The following is a 27,500-nucleotide window of genomic DNA, read 5'->3' on the forward strand; positions in this document are numbered from 1 at the left end:
CAAAGATATACAATTTTTGGGAGTTATTGCATGTCTAATGCAAGATTAATTGCCATATTATGAGATCCAATGCAATAATCCTGCAAAAATTACTCGTTTTCGCCCAACGTGGGGCTCGAACCCACGACCCTGAGATTAAGAGTCTCATGCTCTACCGACTGAGCTAGCCGGGCTCCCTCTTTAAAGTAGAATGCAAACTGATCGTTTTTCATTAAGAAAACCAGTTCCTGGATATTCCTCAACTCTTGTTTTTCAAGGAACTTATCATTTATAGATCCCTCAGTGGACAGAGTGTCAAGTAAAAGGAGACAAAATTGAAATGGAAGTTGTGGAAATGTCATTGTGAGATTGCATAAGAACTCAAATTGCTCTCACAAGCTAACGAATACCTAAACCCTTTTGATAAAACCCCTTTAGTTGTTATGATGTGACCATATATGAAAGCCATCTGTGATTTATCTGTTCTTACTATGCAACAAGCTTGGCAATGACAAGTTAAAAATAAAATGTATGTACATTTTAGAATGGAGAATGCGGGCATCAATCCCGCTACCTCTCGCATGCTAAGCGAGCGCTCTACCATTTGAGCTAATTCCCCTGTGTGCTCCCTCAGAATAACATTTCAAAAGTAATGTTAATGCCTTCCACACTTTATTTGACGTCAAATTGCCCATTACATGAGTGTTCAGTTCACTCCTAACTGATGCCTTACCTCCACTTAGGGGATGTTTTACAGTTCAGGTTGGCCTGTTTAGTACTTGAATAGGAGTAATATCGCTGTATGTTAATCTAGACTAATGCCCTACCTAATCTTGAAGTTACATTTCCCACCAATGGGAAACCAAAGATATACAATTGTTGGGAGTTATTGCATGTCTAATGCAAGATTAATTGCCATATTATGAGATCCAATGCAATAATCCTGCAAAAATTACTCCTGTTCGCCCAACGTGGGGCTCAAACCCACGACCCTGAGATTAAGAGTCTCATGCTCTACCGACTGAGCTAGCCGGGCTCCCTCTTTGAAGTAGTATGCAAACTGATCGTTTTTTATTAAGAAAACCAGTTCCGGGATATTCCTCAACTCTTGTTTTTCAAGGAACTTATCATTTATAGATCCCTCAGTGGACCATATATGAAAGCCATCTGTGATTTATCTGTTCTTACTATGCAACAAGCTTGGCAATGACAAGTTAAAAATAAAATGTATGTACATTTTAGAATGGAGAATGCGGGCATCAATCCCGCTACCTCTCGCATGCTAAGCGAGCGCTCTACCATTTGAGCTAATTCCCCTGTGTGCTCCCTCAGAATAACATTTCAAAAGTAATGTTAATGCCTACGACACTTTATTTGACGTCAAATTGCCCATTACATGAGTGTTCAGTTCACTCCTAACTGATGCCTTACCTCCACTTAGGGGATGTTTTACAGTTCAGGTTGGCCTGTTTAGTACTTGAATAGGAGTAATATCGCTGACTAATGCCCTACCTAATCTTGAAGTTACATTTCCCACCAATGGGAAACCAAAGATATACAATTTTTGGGAGTTATTGCATGTCTAATGCAAGATTAATTGCCATATTATGAGATCCAATGCAATAATCCTGCAAAAATTACTCGTTTTCGCCCAACGTGGGGCTCGAACCCACGACCCTGAGATTAAGAGTCTCATGCTCTACCGACTGAGCTAGCCGGGCTCCCTCTTTAAAGTAGAATGCAAACGGATCATTTTTCATTAAGAAAACCAGTTCCTGGATATTCCTCAACTCTTGTTTTTCAAGGAACTTATCATTTATAGATCCCTCAGTGGACAGAGTGTCAAGTAAAAGGAGACAACATTGAAATGGAAGTTGTGGAAATGTCATTGTGAGATTGCATAAGAACTCAAATTGCTCTCACAAGCTAACGAATACCTAAACCCTTTTGATAAAACCCCTTTAGTTGTTATGATGTGACCATATATGAAAGCCATCTGTGATTTATCTGTTCTTACTATGCAACAAGCTTGGCAATGACAAGTTAAAAATAAAATGTATGTACATTTTAGAATGGAGAATGCGGGCATCGATCCCGCTACCTCTCGCATGCTAAGCGAGCGCTCTACCATTTGAGCTAATTCCCCTGTGTGCTCCCTCAGAATAACATTTCAAAAGTAATGTTAATGCCTTCCACACTTTATTTGACGTCAAATTGCCCATTACATGAGTGTTCAGTTCACTCCTAACTGATGCCTTACCTCCACTTAGGGGATGTTTTACAGTTCAGGTTGGCCTGTTTAGTACTTGAATAGGAGTAATATCGCTGTATGTTAATCTAGACTAATGCCCTACCTAATCTTGAAGTTACATTTCCCACCAATGGGAAACCAAAGATATACAATTTTTGGGAGTTATTGCATGTCTAATGCAAGATTAATTGCCATATTATGCGATCCAATGCAATAATCCTGCAAAAATTACTCGTTTTCGCCCAACGTGGGGCTCGAACCCACGACCCTGAGATTAAGAGTCTCATGCTCTACCGACTGAGCTCGCCGGGCTCCCTCTTTAAAGTAGTATGCAAACTGATCGTTTTTCATTAAGAAAACCAGTTCCTGGATATTCCTCAACTCTTGTTTTTCAAGGAACTTATCATTTATAGATCCCTCAGTGGACCATATATGAAAGCCATCTGTGATTTATCTGTTCTTACTATGCAACAAGCTTGGCAATGACAAGTTAAAAATAAAATGTATGTACATTTTAGAATGGAGAATGCGGGCATCAATCCCGCTACCTATCGCATGCTAAGCGAGCGCTGTACCATTTGAGCTAATTCCCCTGTGAGCTAGCCGGGCTCCCTCTTTAAAGTAGAATGCAAACTGATCGTTTTTCATTAAGAAAACCAGTTCCTGGATATTCCTCAACTCTTGTTTTTCAAGGAACTTATCATTTATAGATCCCTCAGTGGACAGAGTGTCAAGTAAAAGGAGACAAAATTGAAATGGAAGTTGTGGAAATGTCATTGTGAGATTGCATAAGAACTCAAATTGCTCTCACAAGCTAACGAATACCTAAACCCTTTTGATAAAACCCCTTTAGTTGTTATGATGTGACCATATATGAAAGCCATCTGTGATTTATCTGTTCTTACTATGCAACAAGCTTGGCAATGACAAGTTAAAAATAAAATGTATGTACATTTTAGAATGGAGAATGCGGGCATCGATCCCGCTACCTCTCGCATGCTAAGCGAGCGCTCTACCATTTGAGCTAATTCCCCTGTGTGCTCCCTCAGAATAACATTTCAAAAGTAATGTTAATGCCTTCCACACTTTATTTGACGTCAAATTGCCCATTACATGAGTGTTCAGTTCACTCCTAACTGATGCCTTACCTCCACTTAGGGGATGTTTTACAGTTCAGGTTGGCCTGTTTAGTACTTGAATAGGAGTAATATCGCTGTATGTTAATCTAGACTAATGCCCTACCTAATCTTGAAGTTACATTTCCCACCAATGGGAAACCAAAGATATACAATTTTTGGGAGTTATTGCATGACTAATGCAAGATTAATTGCCATATTATGAGATCCAATGCAATAATCCTGCAAAAATTACTCGTTTTCGCCCAACGTGGGGCTCAAACCCACGACCCTGAGATTAAGAGTCTCATGCTCTACCGACTGAGCTAGCCGGGCTCCCTCTTTGAAGTGGTATGCAAACTGATCGTTTTTCATTAAGAAAACCAGTTCCGGGATATTCCTCAACTCTTGTTTTTCAAGGAACTTATCATTTATAGATCCCTCAGTGGACCATATATGAAAGCCATCTGTGATTTATCTGTTCTTACTATGCAACAAGCTTGGCAATGACAAGTTAAAAATAAAATGTATGTACATTTTAGAATGGAGAATGCGGGCATCAATCCCGCTACCTCTCGCATGCTAAGCGAGCGCTGTACCATTTGAGCTAATTCCCCTGTGAGCTAGCCGGGCTCCCTCTTTAAAGTAGAATGCAAACTGATCGTTTTTCATTAAGAAAACCAGTTCCTGGATATTCCTCAACTCTTGTTTTTCAAGGAACTTATCATTTATAGATCCCTCAGTGGACAGAGTGTCAAGTAAAAGGAGACAAAATTGAAATGGAAGTTGTGGAAATGTCATTGTGAGATTGCATAAGAACTCAAATTGCTCTCACAAGCTAACGAATACCTAAACCCTTTTGATAAAACCCCTTTAGTTGTTATGATGTGACCATATATGAAAGCCATCTGTGATTTATCTGTTCTTACTATGCAACAAGCTTGGCAATGACAAGTTAAAAATAAAATGTATGTACATTTTAGAATGGAGAATGCGGGCATCGATCCCGCTACCTCTCGCATGCTAAGCGAGCGCTCTACCATTTGAGCTAATTCCCCTGTGTGCTCCCTCAGAATAACATTTCAAAAGTAATGTTAATGCCTTCCACACTTTATTTGACGTCAAATTGCCCATTACATGAGTGTTCAGTTCACTCCTAACTGATGCCTTACCTCCACTTAGGGGATGTTTTACAGTTCAGGTTGGCCTGTTTAGTACTTGAATAGGAGTAATATCGCTGTATGTTAATCTAGACTAATGCCCTACCTAATCTTGAAGTTACATTTCCCACCAATGGGAAACCAAAGATATACAATTTTTGGGAGTTATTGCATGACTAATGCAAGATTAATTGCCATATTATGAGATCCAATGCAATAATCCTGCAAAAATTACTCGTTTTCGCCCAACGTGGGGCTCAAACCCACGACCCTGAGATTAAGAGTCTCATGCTCTACCGACTGAGCTAGCCGGGCTCCCTCTTTGAAGTGGTATGCAAACTGATCGTTTTTCATTAAGAAAACCAGTTCCGGGATATTCCTCAACTCTTGTTTTTCAAGGAACTTATCATTTATAGATCCCTCAGTGGACCATATATGAAAGCCATCTGTGATTTATCTGTTCTTACTATGCAACAAGCTTGGCAATGACAAGTTAAAAATAAAATGTATGTACATTTTAGAATGGAGAATGCGGGCATCAATCCCGCTACCTCTCGCATGCTAAGCGAGCGCTGTACCATTTGAGCTAATTCCCCTGTGTGCTCCCTCAGAATAACATTTCAAAAGTAATGTTAATGCCTACGACACTTTATTTGACGTCAAATTGCCCATTACATGAGTGTTCAGTTCACTCCTAACTGATGCCTTACCTCCACTTAGGGGATGTTTTACAGTTCAGGTTGGCCTGTTTAGTACTTGAATAGGAGTAATATCGCTGACTAATGCCCTACCTAATCTTGAAGTTACATTTCCCACCAATGGGAAACCAAAGATATACAATTTTTGGGAGTTATTGCATGTCTAATGCAAGATTAATTGCCATATTATGAGATCCAATGCAATAATCCTGCAAAAATTACTCGTTTTCGCCCAACGTGGGGCTCGAACCCACGACCCTGAGATTAAGAGTCTCATGCTCTACCGACTGAGCTAGCCGGGCTCCCTCTTTAAAGTAGAATGCAAACTGATCGTTTTTCATTAAGAAAACCAGTTCCTGGATATTCCTCAACTCTTGTTTTTCAAGGAACTTATCATTTATAGATCCCTCAGTGGACAGAGTGTCAAGTAAAAGGAGACAAAATTGAAATGGAAGTTGTGGAAATGTCATTGTGAGATTGCATAAGAACTCAAATTGCTCTCACAAGCTAACGAATACCTAAACCCTTTTGATAAAACCCCTTTAGTTGTTATGATGTGACCATATATGAAAGCCATCTGTGATTTATCTGTTCTTACTATGCAACAAGCTTGGCAATGACAAGTTAAAAATAAAATGTATGTACATTTTAGAATGGAGAATGCGGGCATCGATCCCGCTACCTCTCGCATGCTAAGCGAGCGCTCTACCATTTGAGCTAATTCCCCTGTGTGCTCCCTCAGAATAACATTTCAAAAGTAATGTTAATGCCTTCCACACTTTATTTGACGTCAAATTGCCCATTACATGAGTGTTCAGTTCACTCCTAACTGATGCCTTACCTCCACTTAGGGGATGTTTTACAGTTCAGGTTGGCCTGTTTAGTACTTGAATAGGAGTAATATCGCTGTATGTTAATCTAGACTAATGCCCTACCTAATCTTGAAGTTACATTTCCCACCAATGGGAAACCAAAGATATACAATTTTTGGGAGTTATTGCATGTCTAATGCAAGATTAATTGCCATATTATGAGATCCAATGCAATAATCCTGCAAAAATTACTCGTTTTCGCCCAACGTGGGGCTCAAACCCACGACCCTGAGATTAAGAGTCTCATGCTCTACCGACTGAGCTAGCCGGGCTCCCTCTTTAAAGTAGTATGCAAACTGATCGTTTTTCATTAAGAAAACCAGTTCCTGGATATTCCTCAACTCTTGTTTTTCAAGGAACTTATCATTTATAGATCCCTCAGTGGACCATATATGAAAGCCATCTGTGATTTATCTGTTCTTACTTTGCAACAAGCTTGGCAATGACAAGTTAAAAATAAAATGTATGTACATTTTAGAATGGAGAATGCGGGCATCAATCCCGCTACCTCTCGCATGCTAAGCGAGCGCTCTACCATTTGAGCTAATTCCCCTGTGTGCTCCCTCAGAATAACATTTCAAAAGTAATGTTAATGCCTACGACACTTTATTTGACGTCACATTGCCCATTACATGAGTGTTCAGTTCACTCCTAACTGATGCCTTACCTCCACTTAGGGGATGTTTTACAGTTCAGGTTGGCCTGTTTAGTACTTGAATAGGAGTAATATCGCTGACTAATGCCCTACCTAATCTTGAAGTTACATTTCCCACCAATGGGAAACCAAAGATATACAATTTTTGGGAGTTATTGCATGTCTAATGCAAGATTAATTGCCATATTATGAGATCCAATGCAATAATCCTGCAAAAATTACTCGTTTTCGCCCAACGTGGGGCTCAAACCCACGACCCTGAGATTAAGAGTCTCATGCTCTACCGACTGCGCTAGCCGGGCTCCCTCTTTAAAGTAGAATGCAAACTGATCGTTTTTCATTAAGAAAACCAGTTCCTGGATATTCCTCAACTCTTGTTTTTCAAGGAACTTATCATTTATAGATCCCTCAGTGGACAGAGTGTCAAGTAAAAGGAGACAAAATTGAAATGGAAGTTGTGAAAATGTCATTGTGAGATTGCATAAGAACTCAAATTGCTCTCACAAGCTAACGAATACCTAAACCCTTTTGATAAAACCCCTTTAGTTGTTATGATGTGACCATATATGAAAGCCATCTGTGATTTATCTGTTCTTACTATGCAACAAGCTTGGCAATGACAAGTTAAAAATAAAATGTATGTACATTTTAGAATGGAGAATGCGGGCATCGATCCCGCTACCTCTCGCATGCTAAGCGAGCGCTCTACCATTTGAGCTAATTCCCCTGTGTGCTCCCTCAGAATAACATTTCAAAAGTAATGTTAATGCCTTCCACACTTTATTTGACGTCAAATTGCCCATTACATGAGTGTTCAGTTCACTCCTAACTGATGCCTTACCTCCACTTAGGGGATGTTTTACAGTTCAGGTTGGCCTGTTTAGTACTTGAATAGGAGTAATATCGCTGTATGTTAATCTAGACTAATGCCCTACCTAATCTTGATGTTACATTTCCCACCAATGGGAAACCAAAGATATACAATTTTTGGGAGTTATTGCATGTCTAATGCAAGATTAATTGCCATATTATGAGATCCAATGCAATAATCCTGCAAAAATTACTCGTTTTCGCCCAACGTGGGGCTCGAACCCACGACCCTGAGATTAAGAGTCTCATGCTCTACCGACTGAGCTAGCCGGGCTCCCTCTTTAAAGTAGAATGCAAACTGATCGTTTTTCATTAAGAAAACCAGTTCCTGGATATTCCTCAACTCTTGTTTTTCAAGGAACTTATCATTTATAGATCCCTCAGTGGACAGAGTGTCAAGTAAAAGGAGACAAAATTGAAATGGAAGTTGTGGAAATGTCATTGTGAGATTGCATAAGAACTCAAATTGCTCTCACAAGCTAACGAATACCTAAACCCTTTTGATAAAACCCCTTTAGATGTTATGATGTGACCATATATGAAAGCCATCTGTGATTTATCTGTTCTTACTATGCAACAAGCTTGGCAATGACAAGTTAAAAATAAAATATATGTACATTTTAGAATGGAGAATGCGGGCATCGATCCCGCTACCTCTCGCATGCTAAGCGAGCGCTCTACCATTTGAGCTAATTCCCCTGTGTGCTCCCTCAGAATAACATTTCAAAAGTAATGTTAATGCCTTCCACACTTTATTTGACGTCAAATTGCCCATTACATGAGTGTTCAGTTCACTCCTAACTGATGCCTTACCTCCACTTAGGGGATGTTTTACAGTTCAGGTTGGCCTGTTTAGTACTTGAATAGGAGTAATATCGCTGTATGTTAATCTAGACTAATGCCCTACCTAATCTTGAAGTTACATTTCCCACCAATGGGAAACCAAAGATATACAATTTTTGGGAGTTATTGCATGTCTAATGCAAGATTAATTGCCATATTATGAGATCCAATGCAATAATCCTGCAAAAATTACTCGTTTTCGCCCAACGTGGGGCTCAAACCCACGACCCTGAGATTAAGAGTCTCATGCTCTACCGACTGAGCTAGCCGGGCTCCCTCTTTAAAGTAGTATGCAAACTGATCGTTTTTCATTAAGAAAACCAGTTCCTGGATATTCCTCAACTCTTGTTTTTCAAGGAACTTATCATTTATAGATCCCTCAGTGGACCATATATGAAAGCCATCTGTGATTTATCTGTTCTTACTTTGCAACAAGCTTGGCAATGACAAGTTAAAAATAAAATGTATGTACATTTTAGAATGGAGAATGCGGGCATCAATCCCGCTACCTCTCGCATGCTAAGCGAGCGCTCTACCATTTGAGCTAATTCCCCTGTGTGCTCCCTCAGAATAACATTTCAAAAGTAATGTTAATGCCTACGACACTTTATTTGACGTCACATTGCCCATTACATGAGTGTTCAGTTCACTCCTAACTGATGCCTTACCTCCACTTAGGGGATGTTTTACAGTTCAGGTTGGCCTGTTTAGTACTTGAATAGGAGTAATATCGCTGACTAATGCCCTACCTAATCTTGAAGTTACATTTCCCACCAATGGGAAACCAAAGATATACAATTTTTGGGAGTTATTGCATGTCTAATGCAAGATTAATTGCCATATTATGAGATCCAATGCAATAATCCTGCAAGAATTACTCGTTTTCGCCCAACGTGGGGCTCAAACCCACGACCCTGAGATTAAGAGTCTCATGCTCTACCGACTGCGCTAGCCGGGCTCCCTCTTTAAAGTAAAATGCAAACTGATCGTTTTTCATTAAGAAAACCAGTTCCTGGATATTCCTCAACTCTTGTTTTTCAAGGAACTTATCATTTATAGATCCCTCAGTGGACAGAGTGTCAAGTAAAAGGAGACAAAATTGAAATGGAAGTTGTGGAAATGTCATTGTGAGATTGCATAAGAACTCAAATTGCTCTCACAAGCTAACGAATACCTAAACCCTTTTGATAAAACCCCTTTAGTTGTTATGATGTGACCATATATGAAAGCCATCTGTGATTTATCTGTTCTTACTATGCAACAAGCTTGGCAATGACAAGTTAAAAATAAAATGTATGTACATTTTAGAATGGAGAATGCGGGCATCGATCCCGCTACCTCTCGCATGCTAAGCGAGCGCTCTACCATTTGAGCTAATTCCCGTGTGTGCTCCCTCAGAATAACATTTCAAAAGTAATGTTAATGCCTTCCACACTTTATTTGACGTCAAATTGCCCATTACATGAGTGTTCAGTTCACTCCTAACTGATGCCTTACCTCCACTTAGGGGATGTTTTACAGTTCAGGTTGGCCTGTTTAGTACTTGAATAGGAGTAATATCGCTGTATGTTAATCTAGACTAATGCCCTACCTAATCTTGATGTTACATTTCCCACCAATGGGAAACCAAAGATATACAATTTTTGGGAGTTATTGCATGTCTAATGCAAGATTAATTGCCATATTATGAGATCCAATGCAATAATCCTGCAAAAATTACTCGTTTTCGCCCAACGTGGGGCTCGAACCCACGACCCTGAGATTAAGAGTCTCATGCTGTACCGACTGAGCTAGCCGGGCTCCCTCTTTAAAGTAGTATGCAAACTGATCGTTTTTCATTAAGAAAACCAGTTCCTGGATATTCCTCAACTCTTGTTTTTCAAGGAACTTATCATTTATAGATCCCTCAGTGGATAGAGTGTCAAGTAAAATGAGACAAAATTGAAATGGAAGTTGTGGAAATGTCATTGTGAGATTGCATAAGAACTCAAATTGCTCTCACAAGCTAACGAATACCTAAACCCTTTTGATAAAACCCCTTTAGTTGTTATGATGTGACCATATATGAAAGCCATCTGTGATTTATCTGTTCTTACTATGCAACAAGCTTGGCAATGACAAGTTAAAAATAAAATGTATGTACATTTTAGAATGGAGAATGCGGGCATCGATCCCGCTACCTCTCGCATGCTAAGCGAGCGCTCTACCGTTTGAGCTAATTCCCCTGTGTGCTCCCTCAGAATAACATTTCAAAAGTAATGTTAATGCCTACGACACTTTATTTGACGTCAAATTGCCCATTACATGAGTGTTCAGTTCACGCCTAACTGATGCCTTACCTCCACTTAGGGGATGTTTTACAGTTCAGGTTGGCCTGTTTAGTACTTGAATAGGAGTAATATCGCTGTATGTTAATCTAGACTAATGCCCTACCTAGTCTTGAAGTTACATTTCCCACCAATGGGAAACCAAAGATATACAATTTTTGGGAGTTATTGCATGTCTAATGCAAGATTAATTGCCATATTATGAGATCCAATGCAATAATCCTGCAAGAATTACTCGTTTTCGCCCAACGTGGGGCTCAAACCCACGACCCTGAGATTAAGAGTCTCATGCTCTACCGACTGCGCTAGCCGGGCTCCCTCTTTAAAGTAGAATGCAAACTGATCGTTTTTCATTAAGAAAACCAGTTCCTGGATATTCCTCAACTCTTGTTTTTCAAGGAACTTATCATTTATAGATCCCTCAGTGGACAGAGTGTCAAGTAAAAGGAGACAAAATTGAAATGGAAGTTGTGGAAATGTCATTGTGAGATTGCATAAGAACTCAAATTGCTCTCACAAGCTAACGAATACCTAAACCCTTTTGATAAAACCCCTTTAGTTGTTATGATGTGACCATATATGAAAGCCATCTGTGATTTATCTGTTCTTACTATGCAACAAGCTTGGCAATGACAAGTTAAAAATAAAATGTATGTACATTTTAGAATGGAGAATGCGGGCATCGATCCCGCTACCTCTCGCATGCTAAGCGAGCGCTCTACCATTTGAGCTAATTCCCCTGTGTGCTCCCTCAGAATAACATTTCAAAAGTAATGTTAATGCCTACGACACTTTATTTGACGTCAAATTGCCCATTACATGAGTGTTCAGTTCACTCCTAACTGATGCCTTACCTCCACTTAGGGGATGTTTTACAGTTCAGGTTGGCCTGTTTAGTACTTGAATAGGAGTAATATCGCTGTATGTTAATCTAGACTAATGCCCTACCTAATTTTGAAGTTACATTTCCCACCAATGGGAAACCAAAGATATACAATTTTTGGGAGTTATTGCATGTCTAATGCAAGATTAATTGCCATATTATGAGATCCAATGCAATAATCCTGCAAAAATTACTCGTTTTCGCCCAAAGTGGGGCTCGAACCCACGACCCTGATATTAAGAGTCTCATGCTCTACCGACTGAGCTAGCCGGGCTCCCTCTTAAAAGTAGTATGCAAACTGATCGTTTTTCATTAAGAAAACCAGTTCCTGGATATTCCTCAACTCTTGTTTTTCAAGGAACTTATCATTTATAGATCCCTCAGTGGATAGAGTGTCAAGTAAAATGAGACAAAATTGAAATGGAAGTTGTGGAAATGTCATTGTGAGATTGCATAAGAACTCAAATTGCTCTCACAAGCTAACGAATACCTAAACCCTTTTGATAAAACACCTTTAGTTGTTATGATGTGACCATATATGAAAGCCATCTGTGATGTATCTGTTCTTACTATGCAACAAGCTTGGCAATGACAAGTTAAAAATAAATTGTATGTACATTTTAGAATGGAGAATGCGGGCATCAATCCCGCTACCTCTCGCATGCTAAGCGAGCGCTCTACCATTTGAGCTAATTCCCCTGTGTGCTCCGTCAGAATAACATTTCAAAAGTAATGGTAATGCCTACCACACTTTATTTGACGTCAAATTGCCCATTATATGAGTGTTCAGTTCACTCCTAACTGATGCCTTACCTCCACTTAGGGGATGTTTTACAGTTCAGGTTGGCCTGTTTAGTACTTGAATAGGAGTAATATCGCTGTATGTTAATCTAGACTAATGCCCTACCTAATCTTGAAGTTACATTTCCCACCAATGGGAAACCAAAGATATACAATTTTTGGGAGTTATTGCATGTCTAATGCAAGATGAATTGCCATATTATGAGATCCAATGCAATAATCCTGCAAAAAATACTCGTTTTCGCCCAACGTGGGGCTCGAACCCACGACCCTGAAATTAAGAGTCTCATGCTCTACCGACTGAGCTAGCCGGGCTCCCTCTTTAAAGTAGAATGCACACTGATCGTTTTTCATTAAGAAAACCAGTTCCTGGATATTCCTCAACTCTTGTTTTTCAAGGAACTTATCATTTATAGATCCCTCAGTGGACAGAGTGTCAAGTAAAATGAGACCAAATTGAAATGGAAGTTGTGGAAATGTCATTGTGAGATTGCATAAGAACTCAAATTGCTCTCACAAGCTAATGAATACCTAAACCCTTTTGATAAAACCCCTTTAGTTGTTATGATGTGACCATATATGAAAGCCATCTGTGATTTATCTGTTCTTACTATGCAACAAGCTTGGCAATGACAAGTTAAAAATAAAATGTATGTACATTTTAGAATGGAGAATGCGGGCATCGATCCCGCTACCTCTCGCATGCTAAGCGAGCGCTCTACCATTTGAGCTAATTCCCCTGTGTGCTCCCTCAGAATAACATTTCAAAAGTAATGTTAATGCCTACGACACTTTATTTGACGTCAAATTGCCCATTACATGAGTGTTCAGTTCACTCCTAACTGATGCCTTACCTCCACTTAGGGGATGTTTTACAGTTCAGGTTGGCCTGTTTAGTACTTGAATAGGAGTAATATCGCTGTATGTTAATCTAGACTAATGCCCTACCTAATCTTGAAGTTACGTTTCCCACCAATGGGAAACCAAAGATATACAATTTTTGGGAGTTATTGCATGTCTAATGCAAGATTAATTGCCATATTATGAGATCCAATGCAATAATCCTGCAAAAATTACTCGTTTTCGCCCAAAGTGGGGCTCAAACCCACGACCCTGATATTAAGAGTCTCATGCTCTACCGACTGAGCTAGCCGGGCTCCCTCTTTAAAGTAGTATGCAAACTGATCGTTTTTCATTAAGAAAACCAGTTCCTGGATATTCCTTAACTCTTGTTTTTCAAGGAACTTATCATTTATAGATCCCTCAGTGGACAGAGTGTCAGGTAAAATGAGACAAAATTGAAATGGAAGTTGTGGAAATGTCATTGTGAGATTGCATAAGAACTCAAATTGCTCTCACAAGCTAACGAATACCTAAACCCTTTTGATAAAACACCTTTAGTTGTTATGATGTGACCATATATGAAAGCCATCTGTGATGTATCTGTTCTTACTATGCAACAAGCTTGGCAATGACAAGTTAAAAATAAAATGTATGTACATTTTAGAATGGAGAATGCGGGCATCAATCCCGCTACCTCTCGCATGCTAAGCGAGCGCTCTACCATTTGAGCTAATTCCCCTGTGTGCTCCGTCAGAATAACATTTCAAAAGTAATGGTAATGCCTACCACACTTTATTTGACGTCAAATTGCCCATTACATGAGTGTTCAGTTCACTCCTAACTGATGCCTTACCTCCACTTAGGGGATGTTTTACAGTTCAGGTTGGCCTGTTTAGTACTTGAATAGGAGTAATATCGCTGTATGTTAATCTAGACTAATGCCCTACCTAATCTTGAAGTTACATTTCCCACCAATGGGAAACCAAAGATATACAATTTTTGGGAGTTATTGCATGTCTAATGCAAGATGAATTGCCATATTATGAGATCCAATGCAATAATCCTGCAAAAATTACTCGTTTTCGCCCAACGTGGGGCTCAAACCCACGACCCTGAGATTAAGAGTCTCATGCTCTACCGACTGAGCTAGCCGGGCTCCCTCTTTAAAGTAGAATGCAAACTGATCGTTTTTCATTAAGAAAACCAGTTCCTGGATATTCCTCAACTCTTGTTTTTCAAGGAACTTATCATTTATAGATCCCTCAGTGGACCATATATGAAAGCCATCTGTGATTTATCTGTTCTTACTATGCAACAAGCTTGGCAATGACAAGTTAAAAATAAAATGTATGTACATTTTAGAATGGAGAATGCGGGCATCGATCCCGCTACCTCTCGCATGCTAAGCGAGCGCTCTACCATTTGAGCTAATTCCCCTGTGTGCTCCCTCAGAATAACATTTCAAAAGTAATGTTAATGCCTACGACACTTTATTTGACGTCAAATTGCCCATTACATGAGTGTTCAGTTCACTCCTAACTGATGCCTTACCTCCACTTAGGGGATGTTTTACAGTTCAGGTTGGCCTGTTTAGTACTTGAATAGGAGTAATATCGCTGTATGTTAATCTAGACTAATGCCCTACCTAATCTTGAAGTTACATTTCCCACCAATGGGAAACCAAAGATATACAATTTTTTGGAGTTATTGCATGTCTAATGCTAAATTAATTGCCATATTATGAGATCCAATGCAATAATCCTGCAAAAATTACTCGTTTTCGCCAAACGTGGGGCTCGAACCCACGACCCTGAGATTAAGAGTCTCATGCTCTACCGACTGAGCTAGCCGGGCTCCCTCTTTAAAGTAGTATGCAAACTGATCGTTTTTCATTAAGAAAACCAGTTCCTGGATATTCCTCAACTCGTGTTTTTCAAGGAACTTATCATTTATAGATCCCTCAGTGGACCATATATGAAAGCCATCTGTGATTTATCTGTTCTTACTATGCAACAAGCTTGGCAATGACAAATTAAAAATAAAATGTATGTACATTTTAGAATGGAGAATGCGGGCATCGATCCCGCTACCTCTCGCATGCTAAGCGAGCGCTCTACCATTTGAGCTAATTCCCCTGTGTGCTCCCTCAGAATAACATTTCAAAAGTAATGTTAATGCCTACGACACTTTATTTGACGTCAAATTGCCCATTACATGAGTGTTCAGTTCACTCCTAACTGATGCCTTACCTCCACTTAGGGGATGTTTTACAGTTCAGGTTGGCCTGTTTAGTACTTGAATAGGAGTAATATCGCTGACTAATGCCCTACCTAATCTTGAAGTTACATTTCCCACCAATGGGAAACCAAAGATATACAATTTTTGGGAGTTATTGCATGTCTAATGCAAGATTAATTGCCATATTATGAGATCCAATGCAATAATCCTGCAAAAAATACTCGTTTTCGCCCAACGTGGGGCTCGAACCCACAAGCCTGAGATTAAGAGTCTCATGCTCTACCGACTGAGCTAGCCGGGCTCCCTCTTTAAAGTAGAATGCAAACTGATCGTTTTTCATTAAGAAAACCAGTTCCTGGATATTCCTCAACTCTTGTTTTTCAAGGAACTTATCATTTATAGATCCCTCAGTGGACAGAGTGTCAAGTTAAATGAGACAAAATTGAAATGGAAGTTGTGGAAATGTCATTGTGAGATTGCATAAGAACTCAAATTGCTCTCACAAGCTAACGAATACCTAAACCCTTTTGATAAAACCCCTTTAGTTGTTATGATGTGACCATATATGAAAGCCATCTGTGATTTATCTGTTCTTACTATGCAACAAGCTTGGCAATGACAAGTTAAAAATAAAATGTATGTACATTTTAGAATGGAGAATGCGGGCATCGATCCCGCTACCTCTCGCATGCTAAGCGAGCGCTCTACCGTTTGAGCTAATTGCCCTGTGTGCTCCCTCAGAATAACATTTCAAAAGTAATGTTAATGCCTACGACACTTTATTTGACGTCAAATTGCCCATTACATGAGTGTTCAGTTCACGCCTAACTGATGCCTTACCTCCACTTAGGGGATGTTTTACAGTTCAGGTTGGCCTGTTTAGTACTTGAATAGGAGTAATATCGCTGTATGTTAATCTAGACTAATGCCCTACCTAGTCTTATAGTTACATTTCCCACCAATGGGAAACCAAAGATATACAATTTTTGGGAGTTATTGCATGTCTAATGCAAGATTAATTGCCATATTATGAGATCCAATGCAATAATCCTGCAAAAATTACTCGTTTTCGCCCAACGTGGGGCTCGAACCCACGACCCTGAGATTAAGAGTCTCGTGCTCTACCGACTGAGCTAGCCGGGCTCCCTCTTTAAAGTAGTATGCAAACTGATCGTTTTTCATTAAGAAAACCAGTTCCTGGATATTCCTCAACTCTTGTTTTTCAAGGAACTTGTCATTTATAGATCCCTCAGTGGACAGAGTGTCAAGTAAAATGAGACAAAATTGAAATGGAAGTTGTGGAAATGTCATTGTGAGATTGCATAAGAACTCAAATTGCTCTCACAAGCTAACGAATACCTAAACCCTTTTGATAAAACACCTTTAGTTGTTATGATGTGACCATATATGAAAGCCATCTGTGATGTATCTGTTCTTACTATGCAACAAGCTTGGCAATGACAAGTTAAAAATAAAATGTATGTACATTTTAGAACGGAGAATGCGGGCATCGATCCCGCTACCTCTCGCATGCTAAGCGAGCGCTCTACCATTTGAGCTAATTCCCCTGTGTGCTCCCTCAGAATAACATTTCAAAAGTAATGGTAATGCCTACCACACTTTATTTGACGTCAAATTGCCCATTTCATGAGTGTTCAGTTCACTCCTAACTGATGCCTTACCTCCACTTAGGGGATGTTTTACAGTTCAGGTTGGCCTGTTTAGTACTTGAATAGGAGTAATATCGCTGTATGTTAATCTAGACTAATGCCCTACCTAATCTTGAAGTTACATTTCCCACCAATGGGAAACCAAAGATATACAATTTTTGGGAGTTATTGCATGTCTAATGCAAAATTAATTGCCATATTATGAGATCCAATCCAATAATCCTGCAAAAATTACTCGTTTTCGCCCAACGTGGGGCTCGAACCCACGACCCTGAGATTAAGAGTCTCATGCTCTACCGACTGAGCTAGCCGGGCTCCCTCTTTAAAGTAGTATGCAAACTGATCGTTTTTCATTAAGAAAACCAGTTCCTGGATATTCCTCAACTCTTGTTTTTCAAGGAACTTATCATTTATAGATCCCTCAGTGGACCATATATGAAAGCCATCTGTGATTTATCTGTTCTTACTATGCAACAAGCTTGGCAATGACAAGTTAAAAATAAAATGTATGTACATTTTAGAATGGAGAATGCGGGCATCGATCCCGCTACCTCTCGCATGCTAAGCGAGCGCTCTACCATTTGAGCTAATTCCCCTGTGTGCTCCCTCAGAATAACATTTCAAAAGTAATGTTAATGCCTACGACACTTTATTTGACGTCAAATTGCCCATTACATGAGTATTCAGAAAACTCCTAACTGATGCCTTACCTCCACTTAGGGGATGTTTTACAGTTCAGGTTGGCCTGTTTAGTACTTGAATAGGAGTAATATCGCTGACTAATGCCCTACCTAATCTTGAAGTTACATTTCCCACCAATGGGAAACCAAAGATATACAATTTTTGGGAGTTATTGCATGTCTAATGCAAGATTAATTGCCATATTATGAGATCCAATGCAATAATCCTGCAAAAAACTACTCGTTTTCCCCCAACGTGGGGCTCGAACCCACGAGCCTGAGATTAAGAGTCTCATGCTCTACCGACTGAGCTAGCCGGGCTCCCTCTTTAAAGTAGAATGCAAACTGATCGTTTTTCATTAAGAAAACCAGTTCCTGGATATTCCTCAACTCTTGTTTTTCAAGGAACTTATCATTTATAGATCCCTCAGTGGACAGAGTGTCAAGTTAAATGAGACAAAATTGAAATGGAAGTTGTGGAAATGTCATTGTGAGATTGCATAAGAACTCAAATTGCTCTCACAAGCTAACGAATACCTAAACCCTTTTGATAAAACCCCTTTAGTTGTTGTGATGTGACCATATATGAAAGCCATCTGTGATTTATCTGTTCTTACTATGCAACAAGCTTGGCAATGACAAGTTAAAAATAAAATGTATGTACATTTTAGAATGGAGAATGCGGGCATCGATCCCGCTACCTCTCGCATGCTAAGCGAGCGCTCTACCGTTTGAGCTAATTCCCCTGTGTGCTCCCTCAGAATAACATTTCAAAAGTAATGTTAATGCCTACGACACTTTATTTGACGTCAAATTGCCCATTACATGAGTGCTCAGTTCACTCCTAACTGATGCCTTACCTCCACTTAGGGGATGTTTTACAGTTCAGGTTGGCCTGTTTAGTACTTGAATAGGAGTAATATCGCTGTATGTTAATCTAGACTAATGCCCTACCTAGTCTTGAAGTTACATTTCCCACCAATGGGAAACCAAAGATATACAATTTTTGGGAGTTATTGCATGTCTAATGCAAAATTAATTGCCATATTATGAGATCCAATGCAATAATCCTGCAAAAATTACTCGTTTTCGCCAAACGTGGGGCTCGAACCCACAACCCTGAGATTAAGAGTCTCATGCTCTACCGACTGAGCTAGCCGGGCTTCCTCTTTAAAGTAGTATGCAAACTGATCGTTTTTCATTAAGAAAACCAGTTCCTGGATATTCCTCAACTCTTGTTTTTCAAGGAACTTATCATTTATAGATCCCTCAGTGGACCATATATGAAAGCCATCTGTGATTTATCTGTTCTTACTATGCAACAAGCTTGGCAATGACAAGTTAAAAATAAAATGTATGTACATTTTAGAATGGAGAATGCGGGCATCGATCCCGCTACCTCTCGCATGCTAAGCGAGCGCTCTACATTTGAGCTAATTCCCCTGTGTGCTCCCTCAGAATAACATTTCAAAAGTAATGTTAATGCCTACGACACTTTATTTGACGTCAAATTGCCCATTACATGAGTGTTCAGTTCACTCCTAACTGATGCCTTACCTCCACTTAGGGGATGTTTTACAGTTCAGGTTGGCCTGTTTAGTACTTGAATAGGAGTAATATCGCTGACTAATGCCCTACCTAATCTTGAAGTTACATTTCCCACCAATGGGAAACCAAAGATATACAATTTTTGGGAGTTATTGCATGTCTAATGCAAGATTAATTGCCATATTATGAGATCCAATGCAATAATCCTGCAAAAAACTACTCGTTTTCCCCCAACGTGGGGCTCGAACCCACGAGCCTGAGATTAAGAGTCTCATGCTCTACCGACTGAGCTAGCCGGGCTCCCTCTTTAAAGTAGTATGCAAACTGATCGTTTTTCATTAAGAAAACCAGTTCCTGGATATTCCTCAACTCTTGTTTTTCAAGGAACTTATCATTTATAGATCCCTCAGTGGACCATATATGAAAGCCATCTGTGATTTATCTGTTCTTACTATGCAACAAGCTTGGCAATGACAAGTTAAAAATAAAATGTATGTACATTTTAGAATGGAGAATGCGGGCATCGATCCCGCTACCTCTCGCATGCTAAGCGAGCGCTCTACCATTTGAGCTAATTCCCCTGTGTGCTCCCTCAGAATAACATTTCAAAAGTAATGTTAATGCCTACGACACTTTATTTGACGTCAAATTGCCCATTACATGAGTGTTCAGTTCACTCCTAACTGATGCCTTACCTCCACTTAGGGGATGTTTTACAGTTCAGGTTGGCCTGTTTAGTACTTGAATAGGAGTAATATCGCTGACTAATGCCCTACCTAATCTTGAAGTTACATTTCCCACCAATGGGAAACCAAAGATATACAATTTTTGGGAGTTATTGCATGTCTAATGCAAGATTAATTGCCATATTATGAGATCCAATGCAATAATCCTGCAAAAAACTACTCGTTTTCCCCCAACGTGGGGCTCGAACCCACGAGCCTGAGATTAAGAGTCTCATGCTCTACCGACTGAGCTAGCCGGGCTCCCTCTTTAAAGTAGAATGCAAACTGATCGTTTTTCATTAAGAAAACCAGTTCCTGGATATTCCTCAACTCTTGTTTTTCAAGGAACTTATCATTTATAGATCCCTCAGTGGACAGAGTGTCAAGTTAAATGAGACAAAATTGAAATGGAAGTTGTGGAAATGTCATTGTGAGATTGCATAAGAACTCAAATTGCTCTCACAAGCTAACGAATACCTAAACCCTTTTGATAAAACCCCTTTAGTTGTTGTGATGTGACCATATATGAAAGCCATCTGTGATTTATCTGTTCTTACTATGCAACAAGCTTGGCAATGACAAGTTAAAAATAAAATGTATGTACATTTTAGAATGGAGAATGCGGGCATCGATCCCGCTACCTCTCGCATGCTAAGCGAGCGCTCTACCGTTTGAGCTAATTCCCCTGTGTGCTCCCTCAGAATAACATTTCAAAAGTAATGTTAATGCCTACGACACTTTATTTGACGTCAAATTGCCCATTACATGAGTGCTCAGTTCACTCCTAACTGATGCCTTACCTCCACTTAGGGGATGTTTTACAGTTCAGGTTGGCCTGTTTAGTACTTGAATAGGAGTAATATCGCTGTATGTTAATCTAGACTAATGCCCTACCTAGTCTTGAAGTTACATTTCCCACCAATGGGAAACCAAAGATATACAATTTTTGGGAGTTATTGCATGTCTAATGCAAAATTAATTGCCATATTATGAGATCCAATGCAATAATCCTGCAAAAATTACTCGTTTTCGCCAAACGTGGGGCTCGAACCCACAACCCTGAGATTAAGAGTCTCATGCTCTACCGACTGAGCTAGCCGGGCTTCCTCTTTAAAGTAGTATGCAAACTGATCATTTTTCATTAAGAAAACCAGTTCCTGGATATTCCTCAACTCTTGTTTTTCAAGGAACTTATCATTTATAGATCCCTCAGTGGACCATATATGAAAGCCATCTGTGATTTATCTGTTCTTACTATGCAACAAGCTTGGCAATGACAAGTTAAAAATAAAATGTATGTACATTTTAGAATGGAGAATGCGGGCATCGATCCCGCTACCTCTCGCATGCTAAGCGAGCGCTCTACATTTGAGCTAATTCCCCTGTGTGCTCCCTCAGAATAACATTTCAAAAGTAATGTTAATGCCTACGACACTTTATTTGACGTCAAATTGCCCATTACATGAGTGTTCAGTTCACTCCTAACTGATGCCTTACCTCCACTTAGGGGATGTTTTACAGTTCAGGTTGGCCTGTTTAGTACTTGAATAGGAGTAATATCGCTGACTAATGCCCTACCTAATCTTGAAGTTACATTTCCCACCAATGGGAAACCAAAGATATACAATTTTTGGGAGTTATTGCATGTCTAATGCAAGATTAATTGCCATATTATGAGATCCAATGCAATAATCCTGCAAAAAATACTCGTTTTCGCCCAACGTGGTGCTCGAACCCACGAGCCTGAGATTAAGAGTCTCATGCTCTACCGACTGAGCTAGCCGGGCTCCCTCTTTAAAGTAGAATGCAAACTGATTGTTTTTCATTAAGAAAACCAGTTCCTGGATATTCCTCAACTCTTGTTTTTCAAGGAACTTATCATTTATAGATCCCTCAGTGGACAGAGTGTCAAGTTAAATGAGACAAAATTGAAATGGAAGTTGTGGAAATGTCATTGTGAGATTGCATAAGAACTCAAATTGCTCTCACAAGCTAACGAATACCTAAACCCTTTTGATAAAACACCTTTAGTTGTTATGATGTGACCATATATGAAAGCCATCTGTGATTTATCTGTTCTTACTATGCAACAAGCTTGGCAATGACAAGTTAAAAATAAAATGTATGTACATTTTAGAATGGAGAATGCGGGCATCGATCCCGCTACCTCTCGCATGCTAAGCGAGCGCTCTACCGTTTGAGCTAATTCCCCTGTGTGCTCCCTCAGAATAACATTTCAAAAGTAATGTTAATGCCTACGACACTTTATTTGACGTCAAATTGCCCATTACATGAGTGTTCAGTTCACGCCTAACTGATGCCTTACCTCCACTTAGGGGATGTTTTACAGTTCAGGTTGGCCTGTTTAGTACTTGAATAGGAGTAATATCGCTGTATGTTAATCTAGACTAATGCCCTACCTAGTCTTGAAGTTACATTTCCCACCAATGGGAAACCAAAGATATACAATTTTTGGGAGTTATTGCATGTCTAATGCAAGATTAATTGCCATATTATGAGATACAATGCAATAATCCTGCAAAAATTACTCGTTTTCGCCCAACGTGGGGCTCGAACCCACGACCCTGAGATTAAGTGTCTCGTGCTCTACCGACTGAGCTAGCCGGGCTCCCTCTTTAAAGTAGTATGCAAACTGATCGTTTTTCATTAAGAAAACCAGTTCCTGGATATTCCTCAACTCTTGTTTTTCAAGGAACTTATCATTTATAGATCCCTCAGTGGACAGAGTGTCAAGTAAAATGAGACAAAATTGAAATGGAAGTTGTGGAAATGTCATTGTGAGATTGCATAAGAACTCAAATTGCTCTCACAAGCTAACGAATACCTAAACCCTTTTGATAAAACACCTTTAGTTGTTATGATGTGACCATATATGAAAGCCATCTGTGATGTATCTGTTCTTACTATGCAACAAGCTTGGCAATGACAAGTTAAAAATAAAATGTATGTACATTTTAGAACAGAGAATGCGGGCATCAATCCCGCTACCTCTCGCATGCTAAGCGAGCGCTCTACCATTTGAGCTAATTCCCCTGTGTGCTCCCTCAGAATAACATTTCAAAAGTAATGGTAATGCCTACCACACTTTATTTGACGTCAAATTGCCCATTTCATGAGTGTTCAGTTCACTCCTAACTGATGCCTTACCTCCACTTAGGGGATGTTTTACAGTTCAGGTTGGCCTGTTTAGTACTTGAATAGGAGTAATATCGCTGTATGTTAATCTAGACTAATGCCCTACCTAATCTTGAAGTTACATTTCCCACCAATGGGAAACCAAAGATATACAATTTTTGGGAGTTATTGCATGTCTAAAGCAAGATGAATTGCCATATTATGAGATCCAATGCAATAATCCTGCAAAAATTACTAGTTTTTGCCCAACGTGGGGCTCGAACCCACGACCCTGAGATTAAGAGTCTCATGCTCTACCGACTGAGCTAGCCGGGCTCCCTCTTTAAAGTAGTATGCAAACTGATCGTTTTTCATTAAGAAAACCAGTTCCTGGATATTCCTCAACTCTTGTTTTTCAAGGAACTTATCACTTATAGATCCCTCAGTGGACAGAGTGTCAAGTAAAATGAGACAAAATTGAAATGGAAGTTGTGGAAATGTCATTGTGAGATTGCATAAGAACTCAAATTGCTCTCACAAGCTAACGAATACCTAAACCCTTTTGATAAAACCCCTTTAGTTGTTATGATGTGACCATATATGAAAGCCATCTGTGATTTATCTGTTCTTACTATGCAACAAGCTTGGCAATGACAAGTTAAAAATAAAATGTATGTTCATTTTAGAATGGAGAATGCGGGCATCGATCCCGCTACCTCTCGCATGCTAAGCGAGCGCTCTACCATTTGAGCTGATTCCCCTGTGTGCTCCCTCAGCATAACATTTCAAAAGTAATGTTAATGCCTACGACACTTTATTTGACGTCAAATTGCCCATTACATGAGTGTTCAGTTCACTCCTAACTGATGCCTTACCTCCACTTAGGGGATGTTTTACAGTTCAGGTTGGCCTGTTTAGTACTTGAATAGGAGTAATATCGCTGTATGTTAATCTAGACTAATGCCCTACCTAATCTTGAAGTTACATTTCCCACCAATGGGAAACCAAAGATATACAATTTTTGGGAGTTATTGCATGTCTAATGCAAGATTAATTGTCATATTATGAGATCCAATGCAATAAACCTGCAAAAATTATTCGTTTTCGCCCAACGTGGGGCTCGAACCCACGACCCTGAGATTAAGAGTCTTATGCTCTACCGACTGAGCTAGCCGGGCTCCCTCTTTAAAGTAGTATGCAAACTGATCGTTTTTCATTAAGAAAACCAGTTCCTGGATATTCCTCAACTCTTGTTTTTCAAGGAACTTATCATTTATAGATCCCTCAGTGGACAGAGTGTCAAGTAAAAGGAGACAAAATTGAAATGGAAGTTGTGGAAATGTCATTGTGAGATTGCATAAGAACTCAAATTGCTCTCACAAGCTAACGAATACCTAAACCCTTTTGATAAAACCCCTTTAGTTGTTATGATGTGACCATATATGAAAGCCATCTGTGATTTATCTGTTCTTACTATGCAACAAGCTTGGCAATGACAAGTTAAAAATAAAATGTATGTACATTTTAGAATGGAGAATGCGGGCATCGATCCCGCTACCTCTCGCATGCTAAGCGAGCGCTCTACCATTTGAGCTAATTCCCCTGTGTGCTCCCTCAGAATAACATTTCAAAAGTAATGTTAATGCCTTCCACACTTTATTTGACGTCAAATTGCACATTACATGAGTGTTCAGTTCACTCCTAACTGATGCCTTACCTCCACTTAGGGGATGTTTAACAGTTCAGGTTGGCCTGTTTAGTACTTGAATAGGAGTAATATCGCTGTATGTTAATCTAGACTAATGCCCTACCTAATCTTGAAGTTACATTTCCCACCAATGGGAAACCAAAGATATACAATTTTTGGGAGTTATTGCATGTCTAATGCAAGATTAATTGCCATATTATGAGATCCAATGCAATAATCCTGCAAAAATTACTCGTTTTTGCCCAACGTGGGGCTCGAACCCACGACCCTGAGATTAAGAGTCTCATGGTCGAACCCACGACCCTGAGATCAAGAGTCTCATGCTCTACCGACTGAGCTAGCCGGGCTCCCTCTTTAAAGTAGTATGCAAACTGATCGTTTTTCATTAAGAAAACCAGTTCCTGGATATTCCTCAACTCTTGTTTTTCAAGGAACTTATCATTTATAGATCCCTCAGTGGACAGAGTGTCAAGTAAAATGAGACAAAATTGAAATGGAAGTTGTGGAAATGTCATTGTGAGATTGCATAAGAACTCAAATTGCTCTCACAAGCTAACGAATACCTAAACCCTTTTGATAAAACACCTTTAATTGTTATGATGTGACCATATATGAAAGCCATCTGCGATTTATCTGTTCTTACTATGCAACAAGCTTGGCAATGACAAGTTAAAAATAAAATGTATGTACATTTTAGAATGGAGAATGCGGGCATCGATCCCGCTACCTCTCGCATGCTAAGCGAGCGCTCTACCATTTGAGCTAATTCCCCTGTGTGCTCCCTCAGAATAACATTTCAAAAGTAATGGTAATGCCTACCACACTTTATTTGATGTCAAATTGCCCATTACATGAGTGTTCAGTTCACTCCTAACTGATGCCTTACCTCCACTTAGGGGATGTTTTACAGTTCAGGTTGGCCTGTTAAGTACTTGAATAGGAGTAATATCGCTGTATGTTAATCTAGACTAATGCCCTACCTAATCTTGAAGTTACATTTCCCACCAATGGGAAACCAAAGATATACAATTTTTGGGAGTTATTGCATGTCTAATGCAAGATTAATTGCTATATTATGAGATCCAACACAATAATCCTGCAAAAAATACTCGTTTTCGCCCAATGTGGGGCTCGAACCCACGACCCTGAGATTAAGAGTCTCAAGCTCTACCGACTGAGCTAGCCGGGCTCCCTCTTTAAAGTAGAATGCAAACTGATCGTTTTTCATTAAGAAAACCAGTTCCAGGATATTCCTCAACTCTTGTTTTTCAATGAACTTATCATTTATAGATCCCTCAGTGGACAGAGTGTCAAGTAAAATGAGACAAAATTGAAATGGAAGTTGTGGAAATGTCATTGTGAGATTGCATAAGAACTCAAACTGCTCTCACAAGCTAACGAATACCTAAACCCTTTTGATAAAACCCCTTTAGTTGTTATGATGTGACCATATATGAAAGCCATCTGTGATTTATCTGTTCTTACTATGCAACAAGCTTGGCAATGACAAGTTAAAAATAAAACGTATGTACATTTTAGAATGGAGAATGCGGGCATCGATCCCGCTACCTCTCGCATGCTAAGCGAGCGCTCTACCATTTGAGCTAATTCCCCTGTGTGCTCCCTCAGAATAACATTTCAAAAGTAATGTTAATGCCTACGACACTTTATTTGACGTCAAATTGCCCATTACATGAGTGTTCAGTTCACTCCTAACTGATGCCTTACCTCCACTTAGGGGATGTTTTACAGTTCAGGTTGGCCTGTTTAGTACTTGAATAGGAGTAATATCGCTGTATGTTAATCTAGACTAATGCCCTACCTTATCTTGAAGTTACATTTCCCACCAATGGGAAACCAAAGATATACAATTTTTGGGAGTTATTGCATGTCTAATGCAAGATTAATTGCCATATTATGAGATCCAATGCAATAATCCTGCAAAAATTACTCGTTTTCGCCTAACGCGGGGCTCGAACCCACGACCCTGAGATTAAGAGTCTCATGCTCTACTGACTGAGCTAGCCGGGATCCCTCTTTAAAGTAGTATGCAAACTGATCATTTTTCATTAAGAAAACCAGTTCCTGGATATTCCTCAACTCTTGTTTTTCAAGGAACTTATCATTTATAGATCCCTCAGTGGACAGAGTGTCAAGTAAAATGAGACAAAATTGAAATGGAAGTTGTGGAAATGTCATTGTGAGATTGCATAAGAACTCAAATTGCTCTCACAAGCTAACAAATACCTAAACCCTTTTGATAAAACACCTTTAGTTGTTATGATGTGACCATATATGAAAGCCATCTGTGATTTATCTGTTCTTACTATGCAACAAGCTTGGCAATGACAAGTTAAAAATAAAATGTACGCAATAATCCTGCAAAAATTACTTGTTTTCGCCCAACGTGGGGCTCGAACCCACGACCCTGAGATTAAGAGTCTCATGCTCTACCGACTGAGCTAGCCGGGCTCCCTCTTTAAAGTAGTATGCAAACTG

At 39.5% G+C, this 27,500-nt stretch overlaps 44 non-coding genes across 44 annotated transcripts; all 44 read right to left on the minus strand.

The window, feature by feature from the left end:
• Positions 1 to 100: 100 nt before the first annotated feature.
• Positions 101 to 173, minus strand: TRNAK-CUU (transfer RNA lysine (anticodon CUU)). The gene has a single exon. It is a non-coding gene; the product is annotated as a tRNA-Lys (tRNA).
• Positions 174 to 942: 769 nt separating this feature from the next.
• On the minus strand, positions 943 to 1,015 carry TRNAK-CUU (transfer RNA lysine (anticodon CUU)). Its single transcript has one exon. It is a non-coding gene; the product is annotated as a tRNA-Lys (tRNA).
• A 612-nt stretch (positions 1,016 to 1,627) lies between these two features.
• On the minus strand, positions 1,628 to 1,700 carry TRNAK-CUU (transfer RNA lysine (anticodon CUU)). Its single transcript has one exon. It is a non-coding gene; the product is annotated as a tRNA-Lys (tRNA).
• Positions 1,701 to 2,052: 352 nt separating this feature from the next.
• Positions 2,053 to 2,125, minus strand: TRNAA-AGC (transfer RNA alanine (anticodon AGC)). The gene has a single exon. It is a non-coding gene; the product is annotated as a tRNA-Ala (tRNA).
• Positions 2,126 to 2,469: 344 nt separating this feature from the next.
• TRNAK-CUU (transfer RNA lysine (anticodon CUU)) lies at positions 2,470 to 2,542 on the minus strand. Its single transcript has one exon. It is a non-coding gene; the product is annotated as a tRNA-Lys (tRNA).
• A 649-nt stretch (positions 2,543 to 3,191) lies between these two features.
• TRNAA-AGC (transfer RNA alanine (anticodon AGC)) lies at positions 3,192 to 3,264 on the minus strand. The gene has a single exon. It is a non-coding gene; the product is annotated as a tRNA-Ala (tRNA).
• A 344-nt stretch (positions 3,265 to 3,608) lies between these two features.
• On the minus strand, positions 3,609 to 3,681 carry TRNAK-CUU (transfer RNA lysine (anticodon CUU)). The gene has a single exon. It is a non-coding gene; the product is annotated as a tRNA-Lys (tRNA).
• Positions 3,682 to 4,330: 649 nt separating this feature from the next.
• On the minus strand, positions 4,331 to 4,403 carry TRNAA-AGC (transfer RNA alanine (anticodon AGC)). The gene has a single exon. It is a non-coding gene; the product is annotated as a tRNA-Ala (tRNA).
• A 344-nt stretch (positions 4,404 to 4,747) lies between these two features.
• On the minus strand, positions 4,748 to 4,820 carry TRNAK-CUU (transfer RNA lysine (anticodon CUU)). The gene has a single exon. It is a non-coding gene; the product is annotated as a tRNA-Lys (tRNA).
• Positions 4,821 to 5,432: 612 nt separating this feature from the next.
• Positions 5,433 to 5,505, minus strand: TRNAK-CUU (transfer RNA lysine (anticodon CUU)). The gene has a single exon. It is a non-coding gene; the product is annotated as a tRNA-Lys (tRNA).
• A 352-nt stretch (positions 5,506 to 5,857) lies between these two features.
• Positions 5,858 to 5,930, minus strand: TRNAA-AGC (transfer RNA alanine (anticodon AGC)). The gene has a single exon. It is a non-coding gene; the product is annotated as a tRNA-Ala (tRNA).
• A 344-nt stretch (positions 5,931 to 6,274) lies between these two features.
• On the minus strand, positions 6,275 to 6,347 carry TRNAK-CUU (transfer RNA lysine (anticodon CUU)). Its single transcript has one exon. It is a non-coding gene; the product is annotated as a tRNA-Lys (tRNA).
• A 1,037-nt stretch (positions 6,348 to 7,384) lies between these two features.
• TRNAA-AGC (transfer RNA alanine (anticodon AGC)) lies at positions 7,385 to 7,457 on the minus strand. Its single transcript has one exon. It is a non-coding gene; the product is annotated as a tRNA-Ala (tRNA).
• Positions 7,458 to 7,801: 344 nt separating this feature from the next.
• On the minus strand, positions 7,802 to 7,874 carry TRNAK-CUU (transfer RNA lysine (anticodon CUU)). Its single transcript has one exon. It is a non-coding gene; the product is annotated as a tRNA-Lys (tRNA).
• Positions 7,875 to 8,226: 352 nt separating this feature from the next.
• On the minus strand, positions 8,227 to 8,299 carry TRNAA-AGC (transfer RNA alanine (anticodon AGC)). The gene has a single exon. It is a non-coding gene; the product is annotated as a tRNA-Ala (tRNA).
• A 344-nt stretch (positions 8,300 to 8,643) lies between these two features.
• TRNAK-CUU (transfer RNA lysine (anticodon CUU)) lies at positions 8,644 to 8,716 on the minus strand. Its single transcript has one exon. It is a non-coding gene; the product is annotated as a tRNA-Lys (tRNA).
• Positions 8,717 to 10,170: 1,454 nt separating this feature from the next.
• Positions 10,171 to 10,243, minus strand: TRNAK-CUU (transfer RNA lysine (anticodon CUU)). Its single transcript has one exon. It is a non-coding gene; the product is annotated as a tRNA-Lys (tRNA).
• A 352-nt stretch (positions 10,244 to 10,595) lies between these two features.
• Positions 10,596 to 10,668, minus strand: TRNAA-AGC (transfer RNA alanine (anticodon AGC)). Its single transcript has one exon. It is a non-coding gene; the product is annotated as a tRNA-Ala (tRNA).
• Positions 10,669 to 11,437: 769 nt separating this feature from the next.
• TRNAA-AGC (transfer RNA alanine (anticodon AGC)) lies at positions 11,438 to 11,510 on the minus strand. Its single transcript has one exon. It is a non-coding gene; the product is annotated as a tRNA-Ala (tRNA).
• A 1,186-nt stretch (positions 11,511 to 12,696) lies between these two features.
• TRNAK-CUU (transfer RNA lysine (anticodon CUU)) lies at positions 12,697 to 12,769 on the minus strand. Its single transcript has one exon. It is a non-coding gene; the product is annotated as a tRNA-Lys (tRNA).
• Positions 12,770 to 13,121: 352 nt separating this feature from the next.
• Positions 13,122 to 13,194, minus strand: TRNAA-AGC (transfer RNA alanine (anticodon AGC)). The gene has a single exon. It is a non-coding gene; the product is annotated as a tRNA-Ala (tRNA).
• Positions 13,195 to 14,380: 1,186 nt separating this feature from the next.
• On the minus strand, positions 14,381 to 14,453 carry TRNAK-CUU (transfer RNA lysine (anticodon CUU)). Its single transcript has one exon. It is a non-coding gene; the product is annotated as a tRNA-Lys (tRNA).
• A 208-nt stretch (positions 14,454 to 14,661) lies between these two features.
• On the minus strand, positions 14,662 to 14,734 carry TRNAA-AGC (transfer RNA alanine (anticodon AGC)). Its single transcript has one exon. It is a non-coding gene; the product is annotated as a tRNA-Ala (tRNA).
• A 344-nt stretch (positions 14,735 to 15,078) lies between these two features.
• Positions 15,079 to 15,151, minus strand: TRNAK-CUU (transfer RNA lysine (anticodon CUU)). The gene has a single exon. It is a non-coding gene; the product is annotated as a tRNA-Lys (tRNA).
• Positions 15,152 to 15,359: 208 nt separating this feature from the next.
• TRNAA-AGC (transfer RNA alanine (anticodon AGC)) lies at positions 15,360 to 15,432 on the minus strand. Its single transcript has one exon. It is a non-coding gene; the product is annotated as a tRNA-Ala (tRNA).
• Positions 15,433 to 15,763: 331 nt separating this feature from the next.
• Positions 15,764 to 15,836, minus strand: TRNAK-CUU (transfer RNA lysine (anticodon CUU)). Its single transcript has one exon. It is a non-coding gene; the product is annotated as a tRNA-Lys (tRNA).
• Positions 15,837 to 16,605: 769 nt separating this feature from the next.
• On the minus strand, positions 16,606 to 16,678 carry TRNAK-CUU (transfer RNA lysine (anticodon CUU)). The gene has a single exon. It is a non-coding gene; the product is annotated as a tRNA-Lys (tRNA).
• Positions 16,679 to 17,030: 352 nt separating this feature from the next.
• Positions 17,031 to 17,103, minus strand: TRNAA-AGC (transfer RNA alanine (anticodon AGC)). The gene has a single exon. It is a non-coding gene; the product is annotated as a tRNA-Ala (tRNA).
• Positions 17,104 to 17,447: 344 nt separating this feature from the next.
• On the minus strand, positions 17,448 to 17,520 carry TRNAK-CUU (transfer RNA lysine (anticodon CUU)). Its single transcript has one exon. It is a non-coding gene; the product is annotated as a tRNA-Lys (tRNA).
• Positions 17,521 to 17,728: 208 nt separating this feature from the next.
• TRNAA-AGC (transfer RNA alanine (anticodon AGC)) lies at positions 17,729 to 17,801 on the minus strand. The gene has a single exon. It is a non-coding gene; the product is annotated as a tRNA-Ala (tRNA).
• Positions 17,802 to 18,558: 757 nt separating this feature from the next.
• TRNAA-AGC (transfer RNA alanine (anticodon AGC)) lies at positions 18,559 to 18,631 on the minus strand. Its single transcript has one exon. It is a non-coding gene; the product is annotated as a tRNA-Ala (tRNA).
• A 344-nt stretch (positions 18,632 to 18,975) lies between these two features.
• On the minus strand, positions 18,976 to 19,048 carry TRNAK-CUU (transfer RNA lysine (anticodon CUU)). The gene has a single exon. It is a non-coding gene; the product is annotated as a tRNA-Lys (tRNA).
• Positions 19,049 to 19,941: 893 nt separating this feature from the next.
• On the minus strand, positions 19,942 to 20,014 carry TRNAA-AGC (transfer RNA alanine (anticodon AGC)). Its single transcript has one exon. It is a non-coding gene; the product is annotated as a tRNA-Ala (tRNA).
• A 757-nt stretch (positions 20,015 to 20,771) lies between these two features.
• On the minus strand, positions 20,772 to 20,844 carry TRNAA-AGC (transfer RNA alanine (anticodon AGC)). The gene has a single exon. It is a non-coding gene; the product is annotated as a tRNA-Ala (tRNA).
• Positions 20,845 to 21,188: 344 nt separating this feature from the next.
• TRNAK-CUU (transfer RNA lysine (anticodon CUU)) lies at positions 21,189 to 21,261 on the minus strand. Its single transcript has one exon. It is a non-coding gene; the product is annotated as a tRNA-Lys (tRNA).
• A 1,036-nt stretch (positions 21,262 to 22,297) lies between these two features.
• TRNAA-AGC (transfer RNA alanine (anticodon AGC)) lies at positions 22,298 to 22,370 on the minus strand. The gene has a single exon. It is a non-coding gene; the product is annotated as a tRNA-Ala (tRNA).
• A 1,186-nt stretch (positions 22,371 to 23,556) lies between these two features.
• On the minus strand, positions 23,557 to 23,629 carry TRNAK-CUU (transfer RNA lysine (anticodon CUU)). The gene has a single exon. It is a non-coding gene; the product is annotated as a tRNA-Lys (tRNA).
• Positions 23,630 to 24,398: 769 nt separating this feature from the next.
• TRNAK-CUU (transfer RNA lysine (anticodon CUU)) lies at positions 24,399 to 24,471 on the minus strand. Its single transcript has one exon. It is a non-coding gene; the product is annotated as a tRNA-Lys (tRNA).
• A 352-nt stretch (positions 24,472 to 24,823) lies between these two features.
• On the minus strand, positions 24,824 to 24,896 carry TRNAA-AGC (transfer RNA alanine (anticodon AGC)). Its single transcript has one exon. It is a non-coding gene; the product is annotated as a tRNA-Ala (tRNA).
• A 344-nt stretch (positions 24,897 to 25,240) lies between these two features.
• On the minus strand, positions 25,241 to 25,348 carry TRNAK-CUU (transfer RNA lysine (anticodon CUU)). The gene is made up of 2 exons: positions 25,312 to 25,348; positions 25,241 to 25,276 (listed from the first exon to the last, which is right to left on the minus strand). It is a non-coding gene; the product is annotated as a tRNA-Lys (tRNA).
• A 352-nt stretch (positions 25,349 to 25,700) lies between these two features.
• On the minus strand, positions 25,701 to 25,773 carry TRNAA-AGC (transfer RNA alanine (anticodon AGC)). The gene has a single exon. It is a non-coding gene; the product is annotated as a tRNA-Ala (tRNA).
• Positions 25,774 to 26,117: 344 nt separating this feature from the next.
• On the minus strand, positions 26,118 to 26,190 carry TRNAK-CUU (transfer RNA lysine (anticodon CUU)). The gene has a single exon. It is a non-coding gene; the product is annotated as a tRNA-Lys (tRNA).
• A 352-nt stretch (positions 26,191 to 26,542) lies between these two features.
• Positions 26,543 to 26,615, minus strand: TRNAA-AGC (transfer RNA alanine (anticodon AGC)). Its single transcript has one exon. It is a non-coding gene; the product is annotated as a tRNA-Ala (tRNA).
• A 785-nt stretch (positions 26,616 to 27,400) lies between these two features.
• TRNAK-CUU (transfer RNA lysine (anticodon CUU)) lies at positions 27,401 to 27,473 on the minus strand. The gene has a single exon. It is a non-coding gene; the product is annotated as a tRNA-Lys (tRNA).
• Positions 27,474 to 27,500: the final 27 nt, after the last annotated feature.

The sequence above is a fragment of the Lissotriton helveticus genome, chromosome 1_2 (assembly GCF_964261635.1).
Source record: "Lissotriton helveticus chromosome 1_2, aLisHel1.1, whole genome shotgun sequence".
NCBI lineage: Eukaryota > Metazoa > Chordata > Amphibia > Caudata > Salamandridae > Lissotriton > Lissotriton helveticus.